Source organism: Oncorhynchus mykiss, chromosome 3 (assembly GCF_013265735.2).
Source record: "Oncorhynchus mykiss isolate Arlee chromosome 3, USDA_OmykA_1.1, whole genome shotgun sequence".
NCBI lineage: Eukaryota > Metazoa > Chordata > Actinopteri > Salmoniformes > Salmonidae > Oncorhynchus > Oncorhynchus mykiss.
Window position 1 is genome coordinate 9302391 of NC_048567.1, and position 12380 is coordinate 9314770.

Consider the following 12380-nt stretch of genomic DNA (forward strand, 5'->3'; position numbering starts at 1 on the left):
ACAGTTTGTTCTATACCTCCCACCATATTCCCCATTCCTAAACACAATTGAATAGTTCTTCTCCAGGCAATGGAGGATGCATGTGGTGAAGTTGATGTGGGGGCTTGACGGCTGGATCCGTCACTCCAGAAGATTCTGTTTAGCCATGTGATGTGGATGAGGTGCTGTGGTCAGACCCAAATAGGAGGCAGGATGCAGCCTAATGCCTTTTTTCTTACATTTTGCATGTATCTTTGTCTTTGTTTTGAAAGAATGAGCCACTTTCAATGTTTATTTTTGTACAGAAAACCCTTTATCTTACTGAATGTTTTTTCTCCTGTTGGGTACGGAAAGTGTTACACACAACACAAGTGCTCAAAAATACAGCATTTTGGAAATAAATGACAATGTTTTTGTTACTGTATTGCATTTCTATGTTTTATTTATGTATATTTGAGTAGGTATACATTACTGTAACAATCTTTTACAACCAGCTACAGTGTAACACTGACAATGCAAAAGGCATAAACCTACTGCTGGGATATTCAGTGTTTTGTGTTGAGCACATCATAAATCTACTGCTGGGATATTCAGTGTTTTGTGTTGAGCACATCATAAACCTACTGCTGGGATATTCAGTGTTTTGTGTTGAACACATAAACCTACTGCTGGGATATTCATAGTGTTTTGTGTTGAGCACATCATAAACCTACTGCTGGGATATTCAGTGTTTTGTGTTGAGCACATCATAAACCTACTGCTGGGATATTCAGTGTTTTGTGTTGAGCACATCATAAACCTACTGCTGGGATATTCAGTGTTTTGTGTTGAACACATCATAAACCTACTGCTGGGATATTCAGTGTTTTGTGTTGAGCACATCATAAACCTACTGCTGGGATATTCAGTGTTTTGTGTTGAACACATCATAAACCTACTGCTGGGATATTCATAGTGTTTTGTGTTGAGCACATCATAAACCTACTGCTGGGATATTCAGTGTTTTGTGTTGAACACATCATAAATCTACTGCTGGGATATTCAGTGTTTTGTGTTGAGCACATCATAAACCTACTGCTGGGATATTCAGTGTTTTGTGTTGAGCACATCATAAACCTACTGCTGGGATATTCATAGTGTTTTGTGTTGAGCACATCATAAACCTACTGCTGGGATATTCAGTGTTTTGTGTTGAGCACATCATAAACCTACTGCTGGGATATTCAGTGTTTTGTGTTGAGCACATCAGTGTGTTGTTGGTTGGTAGACAGATCTATTAATTTTGATGCAAAAAAACAACATTTAGGAAAGAACCGTTTTGAATGCAGTGTTTGCTTTTGCTAGAGATTTGTAGAGTTTTGCATTTTGTGCTGTGTTTAGAGTTTTGGTGAAAATGGCCGCAAGATTCAGCAAACATGTGAAACTTATCTAAGAACTCAAATCTGTTACTAATTTTGGGGAGATCTTAATCGTGCAATTTTCCATCTAAAATGTTTGGTGTATTTCTCAAGTGATAAAAATGTGCATGATAACAATTCCTCTCTCGTTGAATGACAAACAGTTGAAGAATCCCTACTGTTGACCAATCACCGATGAACTAACAATGTCTTCATAATATATGCCTGAACTGTTTCTGAAGAGTTTGATGGAAAGCATGCGGATGCCTTAACGCTGCTAAAAAGGGCTGTCAGAGGTTACCACACACACACAGTAACACACAAAAGCCCTTTATGTTATCAGCTCGCATTAACTCATCTATGCTCTCCAAACACACACACTGTAAAGCTTTGTGACTCTCTCCCCTCCCTTCTATTCACTGATTAGTTCCCCTGTTTTCATCTTTCTGGTCTGTCTACATCTGTCTCTCCCTTCCTGTGACCCCACTCTCTGAGGGTGTCTCCGGGGGTATCTCAAGTGTGTAGTAATACACGTGTGTGAAATAGGCCAAATATAATATAATACACTACTGGTCTAAAGTTTTAGAACAATACTTATTCAAGGGTTTTTCTTTATTTGTACTATTTTCTACATTGTAGACTAATAGTGAAGACATCAAAACTATGAAATAACATGTGGAATCCTTTAATCAAAAAAGCATTAAACAAATCAAAATATATTTTTTATCTGAGATTCTTCAAATAGCCACCCTTTGTCTTGACAACTTTGCACACTCTTGACATTCTCTCAACCAGCTTCATGAGGTGGTCACCTAGAATGCATTTCAATTAACAGGTTTTCCTTCTTAAAAGTGGAATTGTGGAATTTCTTTCATTCTTAATGCGTTTCATCCAATCAGTTGCGTTGTGACAAGGTAGGGGAGGTACACAGAAGATAGCCCTATTTGGTAAAAGACCAAGTCCATATTATGGCAAGAAAAGCTCAAATAGGCTCTGTCGCAGCCAGCTGTGACCGGGAGACCCATGGGGCGGCGCACAATTGGCCCAGCGTTGTCCGGGTTATCTGTCTCCCCCTTTCCACCTCTCTCTTTCTTCCACTCTCTTCTCTCCATCTTCTCTCTCTCTTCCACTCTCTCCTATCTCTCTCTCCTCACTATCCTCTCTCTCTCTCCTCGCTATCTTCTCTCTCTCTCCCCTCTCTTTCTTCCACTCTCTCCTCTCTATCTTCTCTCTCTCTCTCTCCTCTCTTTCTTCCAATCTTTCCTCTCTTTCTTCCACTCTCTCCTCTCTATCTTCTCTCTCCCCTCTCTATCTTCTCTCTCTCTCCTCCTTCCACTCTCTCCTTTCTTTCTTCCACTCTCTTCTCTCTATCTTTTCTCTCTCTCTCCTCTATCTTCTCTCTCTCTCTCCTCTCTCTCTCTCCTCTCTCTCTCCATCTTCTCTCTATCTTCCACTCTCTCCTCTCTTTCTTCCACTCTCTCCTCTCTATCTTCTCTATCTTCTCTCTTTCTTCCACTCTCTTCTATATTTTCTCTCTCGCTATCTTTCTTCCACTCTCTCCTCTCTTTCTTCCACTCTCTCCTCTCTTTCTTCCACTCTCTCCTCTCTTTCTTCCACTCTCTCCTCTATCTTCTCTCTCTCTCTCTCTCCTCTTTCTTCTTCTCTCTCCTCTATTTCCTCCCCTCTCTCCTTCTCTCTTTTTTACCCTCTCTCTCCTTCACTCTTTCTTTCTCTCTCTTCTCCCTCTTCTCTCTTTTGTTCTCTCGCCCTCTCTCTCCTTCTTCCAGTCACACAGCTGTCACCAACAGCTGGAAAGTTTAAAAAGACACTCTACTCATCTGGACAGAGTCAAGTGAACATACACACTCACACACTCACACACATAAGCACGTACACCACCAGTTTTAAAAAAGAACCGTGACTGTTTATGTCAATGAGAGAATGTGTGGAAAATACGTTCAGAAGGTTCACACAATGGATTGTGGGTGCTTCAGTGTGTGTGTGTGTGTGTGTGTGTGTGTATAAACAGTAAAGAACAGTGATTGGAGGAGGAGAAGAGACTAATGAATAGATGGAGGCTAGAGAAACAGTCAGAAAGAGAAAGTGTGTGTTGTCATGTATGTGTTATTGTCTAGGCACTGCAGGCAGGAGTTACATGGTTCTCTTCTTATAGCGTTTAGTGTGTGTAAAACAGAGGGAGGCTAAGTGACTGAATAGGGAGTGAGGGAGGGGGAGGGAGCACAGAAATTCAATGTGTAGAATGTGTGTGTACTACTGTGTTTTATGAGCAGCAGAGAGGGTCTGTGGAATTGTAAGGGAATGCATCTTTTTTTCCTTTTAACTGTATGTGTGTGTGTGCATGCATGTGTGTGTGTTTGTGTGCATGTGTGCACGTGTGTGTGTGTGTGTGTGTGCGTGCGTGCGTGCGTGTTTGTGTGCGTGTGTGCGTGTGTGCGTGTGTGTGTGTGTGTGTGTGTGTGTGTGCTTGTTTGTTTGCCTGCGTGCGTGTGTAGGCAGGGTTATACGTTTCTCTATATCTACATTGCTTGGGAGAGTCTGACTACGGGGGTGAATGAATAGATGGAAAAGGGAGGGGTAAAGTGACAGGGGGAGGAGAGAAAGAGAGTGAGAGTTTTGTGACAGTATTGAAACTAAAGAAAGAGGAGAAAGAGAGTGAGAGTTTTGTGACAGTATTGAAACTGAAGAAAGAGGAGAAAGAGAGCGAGAGTTTTGTGACAGTATTGAAACTGAAGAAAGAGGAGAAATAGAGAGAGTTTTGTGACAGTATTGAAACTGAAGAAAGAGGAGAAAGAGAGGCAATGGGGAAATGAAAGAAGAAGGTTGTTATAAATCAACTGTTACAGACGTCAGAAACATGGAACAGAAACATTCCTAGAATAACACAGAACTTCAGTGAACTACGAAATCTTCTCACAACAAGTCCACAGTGGCAAGAAAAGTATGTGAACCCTTTGGAATGACCTGCATTTCTGCATCAATTGGTCATCAAATTTGATTGGATCTTCATCTAGGTCACAACAATAGACAAACACATGTATTTTTCTTGTCTATATTGAATACATAATGTAAACATTCACAGTGTAGGTTGGAAAAAGTATGTGAACTCCTAGGCTAATGACTTCTCCAAATGCTAATTGGAGTCAGGAGTCAGCTAACCTGGAGTCCAATCAATGAAACGAGATTGGAGATGTTGGTTAGAGCTTCCTTTCCCTATAAAAAACACTTAGAAAATTAGAGTTTTCTATTCACAAGAAGCATTGGTGTCACGTTCGTTATAAGGAATGAAACAAGGTGCAGCGTGGTAGGCGTACATTTTCCTTTTAATAAAAGAACACCGAACACAATCAACAAAATCAACGAACGAAACGTGAAGCTGTACAAATAGTGCTGACAGGCAACAAGATCCCACAAACACAAACACAATGGGGAAAATGGCTACCTAAATATGATCCCCAATCAGAGACAACGATAAACAGCTGCCTCTGATTGGGAACCATATCAGGCCAACATAGATATACAAATGACCTAGATGACCCACCCTAGTTACACCCTGACCAAACCAACATAGAGAATAACAGGCTCTTTATGGTCAGGGCATGACAATTTGCTGATGTAAACCATGCCTCGAACAAAAGAGATCTCAGAAGACCTAAGATGAAGAATTGTTGACTTGCATAAAGCTGGAAAGGTTCACAAAAGTATCTCTAATTGTCTATAAATGGAAAGTTCAGCACTGTTGCTACTCTCTCTAGGAGTGGCCGTCCTGCAAAGATGACTGCAAAAGCACAGCGCAGAATGCTCAATGAGGTTAGGAAGAATCCTAGAGTGTCAGCTAAAGACTTACAGAAATCTCTGGAACATGCTAACATCTCTGTTGACGAGTCTACGATACGTAAAACAGAAAACAAGAATGGTGTTCATGGGAGGACACCATGAAAGAAGCCACTGCTGTCCAAAAAAAAACATTGCTGCACGTCTGAAGTTTGCAAACGTGCACCTGGATGTTTCACAGCGCTACTGGCAAAATATTCTGTGGAGAGATGAAACTACAGTTGATTTGTTTGGAAGGAAGGAACACACAACACTGTGTGTGGAGAAAAAAAGGCACAGCACACCAACATCAAAACCTCATCCCAACTGTAAAGTATGGTGGAGGGAGCATCATGGTTTGGGGCTGCTTTGCTGGCTGCTGCAGGGCCTGGACCGCTTGCCATCACCAACCGAAAAATTAGTTACCAAGTTAATCAAGACATTTTGAAGGAGAATGTTAGGCTATCTGTCCTCCAATTGAAGCTCAACAGAAGTTGGGTGATGCAACAGGACAACGACCCAAAACACAGAAGTAAATCAACAACAGAATGGCTTCAACAGAAGAAAATACGCCTTCTGGAGCCCAGTCAATGTTCTGACCTCAACCCAATTGAGATGCTGTGGCATGACCTCAAGAGAGCAGTTCACACCAGACATCCCAAGAATATTGCTGAACTGAAACTGTTTTGTAAAGAGGGAGGGTCCAAAATTCCAAAACATTTGGTTGAGGTTATTGCTGCCAAAGGAGGGTCAACCAGTTATTAAATCCAAAGGTTCACATATTTTTTCCACCCTGCACTGTAAATGTTTACACGGTGTGTTCAATAAAGACATGAAAACTTGTAATTGTTTGTGTGTTATTAGTTTAAGCAGAATGTGTCTATTGTTATGACCTAGATGAAGATCAGATTAACTTTTATGACCAATTTATGCAGAAATCCAGGTATTTCCAAAGGGTTCACATACTTCTATAGACTGGTGTAAGATACAAGTCACTGTAGTTCTATAGACTGAAAGATACAAGTCACTGTAGTTCTATAGACTGGTGGAAGATACAAGTCACTGTAGTTCTATAGACTGGTGGAAGATACAAGTCACTGTAGTTCTATAGACTGGTGAAAGATACAAGTCACTGTAGTTCTATAGACTGGTGAAAGATACAAGTCACTGTAGTTCTATAGACTGGTGGAAGATACAAGTCACTGTAGTTCTATAGACTGGTGAAAGATACAAGTCACTGTAGTTCTATAGACTGGTGAAAGATACAAGTCACTGTAGTTCTACAGACTGGTGGAAGATACAAGTCACTGTAGTTCTATAGACTGGTGAAAGATACAAGTCACTGTAGTTCTATAGACTGAAAGATACAAGTCACTGTAGTTCTATAGACTGAAAGATACAGGTCACTGTAGTTCTATAGACTGAAAGATACAGGTCACTGTAGTTCTATAGACTGGTGGAAGATACAAGTCACTGTAGTTCTATAGACTGGTGAAAGATACAAGTCACTGTAGTTCTATAGACTGAAAGATACAAGTCACTGTAGTTCTATAGACTGAAAGATACAGGTCACTGTAGTTCTATAGACTGAAAGATACAGGTCACTGTAGTTCTATAGACTGGTGAAAGATACAAGTCACTGTAGTTCTATAGACTGGTGAAAGATACAAGTCACTGTAGTTCTATAGACTGGTGAAAGATACAAGTCACTGTAGTTCTATAGACTGGTGAAAGATACAAGTCACTGTAGTTCTATAGACTGGTGAAAGATACAAGTCACTGTAGTTATATAGACTGGTGAAAGATACAAGTCACTGTAGTGCTATAGACTGGTGAAAGATACAAGTCACTGTAGTTCTATAGACTGGTGAAAGATACAAGTCACTGTAGTTCTATAGACTGGTGGAAGATACAAGTCACTGTAGTTCTATAGACTGAAAGATACAAGTCACTGTAGTTCTATAGACTGGTGAAAGATAAGAGTCACTGTAATTCTATAGACTGGTGAAAGATACAAGTCACTGTAGTTCTATAGACTGGTGGAAGATACAAGTCACTGTAGTTCTATAGACTGGTGAAAGATACAAGTCACAGAAGTTCTATAGACTGGTGAAAGATCCAAGTCACTGTAGTGCTATAGACTGGTGAAAGATACATGTCACTGTAGTTCTATAGACTGGTGAAAGATACAAGTCACTGTAGTTCTATAGACTGAAAGATACAAGTCACTGTAGTTCTATAGACTGGTGAAAGATAAGAGTCACTGTAATTCTATAGACTGGTGAAAGATACAAGTCACTGTAGTTCTATAGACTGGTGGAAGATACAAGTCACTGTAGTTCTATAGACTGGTGAAAGATACAAGTCACTGTAGTTCTATAGACTGAAAGATACAAGTCACTGTAGTTCTATAGACTGGTGAAAGATACAAGTCACTGTAGTTCTATAGACTGAAAGATACAAGTCACTGTAGTTCTATAGACTGGTGAAAGATACAAGTCACTGTAGTTCTATAGACTGGTGGAAGATACAAGTCACTGTAGTTCTACAGACTGGTGGAAGATACAAGTCACTGTAGTTCTATAGACTGGTGAAAGATAAGAATCACTGTAGTTCTATAGACTGGTGAAAGATACAAATCACTGTAGTTCTATAGACTGGTGAAAGATACAAGTCACTGTAGTTCTATAGACTGAAAGATACAAGTCACTGTAGTTCTATAGACTGAAAGATACAAGTCACTGTAGTTCTATAGACTGGTGAAAGATACAAGTCACTGTAGTTCTATAGACTGAAAGATACAAGTCACTGTAGTTCTATAGACTGGTGAAAGATACAAGTCACTGTAGTTCTATAGACTGGTGGAAGATACAAGTCACTGTAGTTCTATAGACTGGTGGAAGATACAAGTCACTGTAGTGCTATAGACTGGTGAAAGATACAAGTCACTGTAGTTCTATAGACTGGTGAAAGATACAAGTCACTGTAGTGCTATAGACTGGTGGAAGATACAAGTCACTGTAGTTCTATAGACTGGTGAAAGATACAAGTCACTGTAGTTCTATAGACTGGTGAAAGATACAAGTCACTGTAGTTCTATAGACTGAAAGATACAAGTCACTGTAGTTCTATAGACTGGTGAAAGATACAAGTCACTGTAGTTCTATAGACTGGTGAAAGATACAAGTCACTGTAGTTCTTTTGACTGGTGAAAGATACAAGTCACTGTAGTGCTATAGACTGAAAGATACAAGTCACTGTAGTTCTATAGACTGGTGAAAGATACAAGTCACTGTAGTTCTATAGACTGGTGGAAGATACAAGTCACTGTAGTGCTATAGACTGAAAGATACAAGTCACTGTAGTTCTATAGACTGAAAGATACAAGTCACTGTAGTTCTATAGACTGGTGAAAGATACAAGTCACTGTAGTTCTATAGACTGGTGGAAGATACAAGTCACTGTAGTTCTAATGACTGGTGGAAGATACAAGTCACTGTAGTGCTATAGACTGGTGAAAGATACAAGTCACTGTAATTCTATAGACTGGTGAAAGATACAAGTCACTGTAGTGCTATAGACTGGTGAAAGATACAAGTCACTGTAGTTCTATAGACTGGTGAAAGATACAAGTCACTGTAGTTCTATAGACTGGTAAAAGACAGAGAGAGTGAAGACCAATCTAGTAGAGCAGTTAAAGTCTGAGGTATGTTTTACTACTGGGGGAGGAGAAAGGGAGAGAATGAGTGAGAAGGGTAAAGGGGAGAGAGTAATAGCTACTGAATAGACCTGTGAGAGAGCCAGAGAATATTGTTGTAGGCCAGTGAAAGTTATAGGTGTGCTGTGCTTTAGAGCTGGGCAAAGGGGAGGATAGGGGGGGGGGGGGGGGGGTCTGTAATGAATAGGTAGAAGAAAGAGAGAAGGAAAGAGAGAGTCGATGCATGGCAGTAGTTGTGTGAGCAAATGAAAGACAGAGGGAGTAAGTTACAGTAAGCTAAGTTACAGGAGGGGAGGAGGGTGTTACAGGTGTGTTTTAATGGAGGGGAGGAGGGAGTTACAGGTGTGTTTTACTGGAGGGGAGGAGGGAGTTACAGGTGTGTTTTACTGTAGGGGAGGAGGGAGTTACAGGTGTGTTTTACTGGAGGGGAGGAGGGAGTTACAGGTGTGTTTTACTGGAGGGGAGGAGGGAGTTACAGGTGTGTTTTACTGGAGGGGAGGAGGGAGTTACGGGTGTGTTTTACTGGAGGGGAGGAGGGAGTTACAGGTGTGTTTTACTGGAGGGGAGGAGGGAGTTACAGGTGTGTTTTACTGGAGGGGAGGAGGGAGTTATAGGTGTGTTTTACTGGAGGGGAGGAGGGAGTTACAGGTGTGTTTTACTGGAGGGGAGGAGGGAGTTACAGGTGTGTTTTACTGGAGGGTAGGAGGGAGTTACAGGTGTATTTTACTGGAGGGGAGGAGGGAGTTACAGGTGTGTTTTACTGGAGGGGAGGAGGGAGTTACAGGTGTGTTTTACTGGAGGGGAGGAGGGAGTTACAGGTGTGTTTTACTGGAGGGGAGGAGGGAGTTACAGGTGTGTTTTACTGGAGGGGAGGAGGGAGTTACAGGTGTGTTTTACTGGAGGGGAGGAGAGAGGAGGGGAAAGGGAGGGGGAAGAGGGATGAGGGTAGAGATGGGGAGGGGGGAGAAGGAGGGAGGGGGAGAAGGGAGGGGATGGGTGAGAAATAGGATGGAGGGGGAGGAGGGGGGTCGAGGGGGGAGAAGGAGGGAGGAGGAAGGAGGGAGGAGGGGACGAAGGGTGAGAAGGAGAAGGAGGGGAGGGTCTGTCTGTCTGTAATGAATAGGGCCATTAGTGAGAGGGAAATCAACCAGGGTCTCCCTCCCCAAGGCCCAGGGGCTTTGTACTACTGAGGTCTACTCTTACTGCCACACCAGTGGAGGCTGCTGAGGGGAGGACGGCTCATAGGAATGGTACTATTCCATTGACTACATTCCAGCCATTACTATGAGTCGTCCTCCCTTCAACATCCTCCGCTGTGCCACACAGTACAGAGGACAGAGGGGATGCCCACACTGACAGACAACTGCACTTCTACAAACACAGACAGAAAAACACTATTGGAATGCCCATAAACAGCAAAACATAGAAGTTCTGTAAACACACAAACGCTAAGTCTTGAGCACACATAACATTCCACTGTGAAAGCTATTGTTGACCACACAAACACACACACCCTCCTGGGTGTGCCCTAGTTAACTCCTTAGGGGAACAGACATTCTTGGAAACCTTCCTCTGCAGCTGTTTCCACACGGATCATCTAGGTGACGGAACAGGGATTGCCCACCTGGGAATGGCCCCTAGTCCTCTCAGCCTGTCCAGGGCCTCACATCAATAAACAGCTGTACATATCAACTCAAGAACACACAGAAACAGACAAAGATACACACAAACAACTCACACACTTCCAGGTGGGTTTATGTGTAATCTGTTGGTCAGCTTCCTAACTGAACAACAGTTCAGACTTGTATTCTGACCTGGCTAATGATAAAGCATGTTTTCCAGCCTGTAGCCTTGACCTATAACCCTGAGATATGGACATGGATGTAGACTCCAACAACACCACAGTCAGTCAGACATAGGAGTCTCCAGCCATGTCTCAAAGTTAGCCTTGACCCAGGAGGAAGCCGAGCCTCCATGTGATAAACACTACAACAGACTCTCATACATCACTGCACAGGAAGCCAGCTGTCTGTCTGTCCACCACCTCCCAAGATGGACGACCCACGTTATCAGGTCATCACATTGAAACAGATGTACACTGAGACATACTCATTGGGTCTGTTCACTAGAAGGATAGAGTCAAATGAGAAATGAACATGTTCTACTTCTCTGAACGCTTCATAAACACACACAGGAGTTTGGATGCAGCACTGGGTCACAAGGACACCGCTGCCCCTGGAGCTATTTGGAAGGGACCCAGAAGAAAACAAACTTAGTCAGTATGGATATCATGGCTGATAATAATTACACACACACTTTGTCGAGTGGAGTGTGTGTGTAATTATTATCAGCCATGCTATCCTGATAATAATTACACACACACTCCACTCGACAATGTGTGTGTGTGTGTGTGTGTGTGTGTGTGTGTGTGTGTGTGTGTGTGTGTGTGTGTGTGTGTGTGTCCTACCCAGCACATCTGGGTCTGTTCGGGACTTCATAACAACTCTAAACAATAATAATTTTGTCATTGCTGAACTTTTCAGAGAACAATACTGCTGTTATCTTAGCCAAGACTTTGGGAGAGAGGGCAGGATACGTCTCTCTCAACATCCATCTCTGTTGTGTGTGAGACCAATACCATGATAATACATGGTATTATGTACTGGCTGTTCAGACAGTACATACCCGTTTAGTAGAGTAATTGTTGCTTCAACTATATGATACATTTGACAGTACTTGGATCATGCTGTAAATCAGGGTGGATGAAGTTGCCTCCAGAAACTGACCTAAGATCAGTAGTTTAGCAAGGGTAAGCTGATCCCAGATCTGTGCCTAGCAGCAACTTCTACCAGCAGTGTAACTCAAGCGGTACTTATCTTAGACCATACAGTAAACTGGACTGCTCTTAATATTGCTCCTGTGATGAAGCTGTCATACATCTCTCATTATAGCACTGACTGTTATAGATGCAGTCGTATAGTATATTATATACATGGCCAGCCGCGACCGGGAGACTCGTAAGGCAGTGCACAATTGGCCCATCATTTGGCCGGCTGGGATGTCCTTGTCCCATCGCGCTCTAGCAACTCCTTGTGGCGGGCCGGGTGCCTGCACGCTGACTCGTTTTGCCAGTTGTACGGTGTTTCCTCCAACACATTGGTGCGGCTGGCTTCCGGGTTAAGCCAGCAGTGTGTCAAGAAGCAGTGCAGCTTGGCAGGGTCGTGTTTCGGTGGATGCAAGGTTCTCGAACTTCGCCTCTCCCAAGTCCGTGCAGCGATGGGACAAGACTGTAACTACCAATTGGATACCACAAAAATTGGGAAGAAAAAGGGGTAAAAAGTACACAAAAAAATATATATAATAATAAAATTAAAAATATAGAATGTCATTGAATGCTGTAGTGTTAAGATTTCCCTTCACTGGAACTAAGGGGCCCGAACCATGAAAAACAACAC

General features: G+C 42.3%; 1 protein-coding gene across 2 annotated transcripts in view; it reads right to left on the reverse strand.

Moving 5' to 3' along the window:
* Window positions 1–12380, reverse strand: part of LOC110508538 (thrombospondin type-1 domain-containing protein 4-like) — a 99889-nt gene that overhangs the window by 68942 nt on the left and 18567 nt on the right. The window lies entirely within an intron of this gene.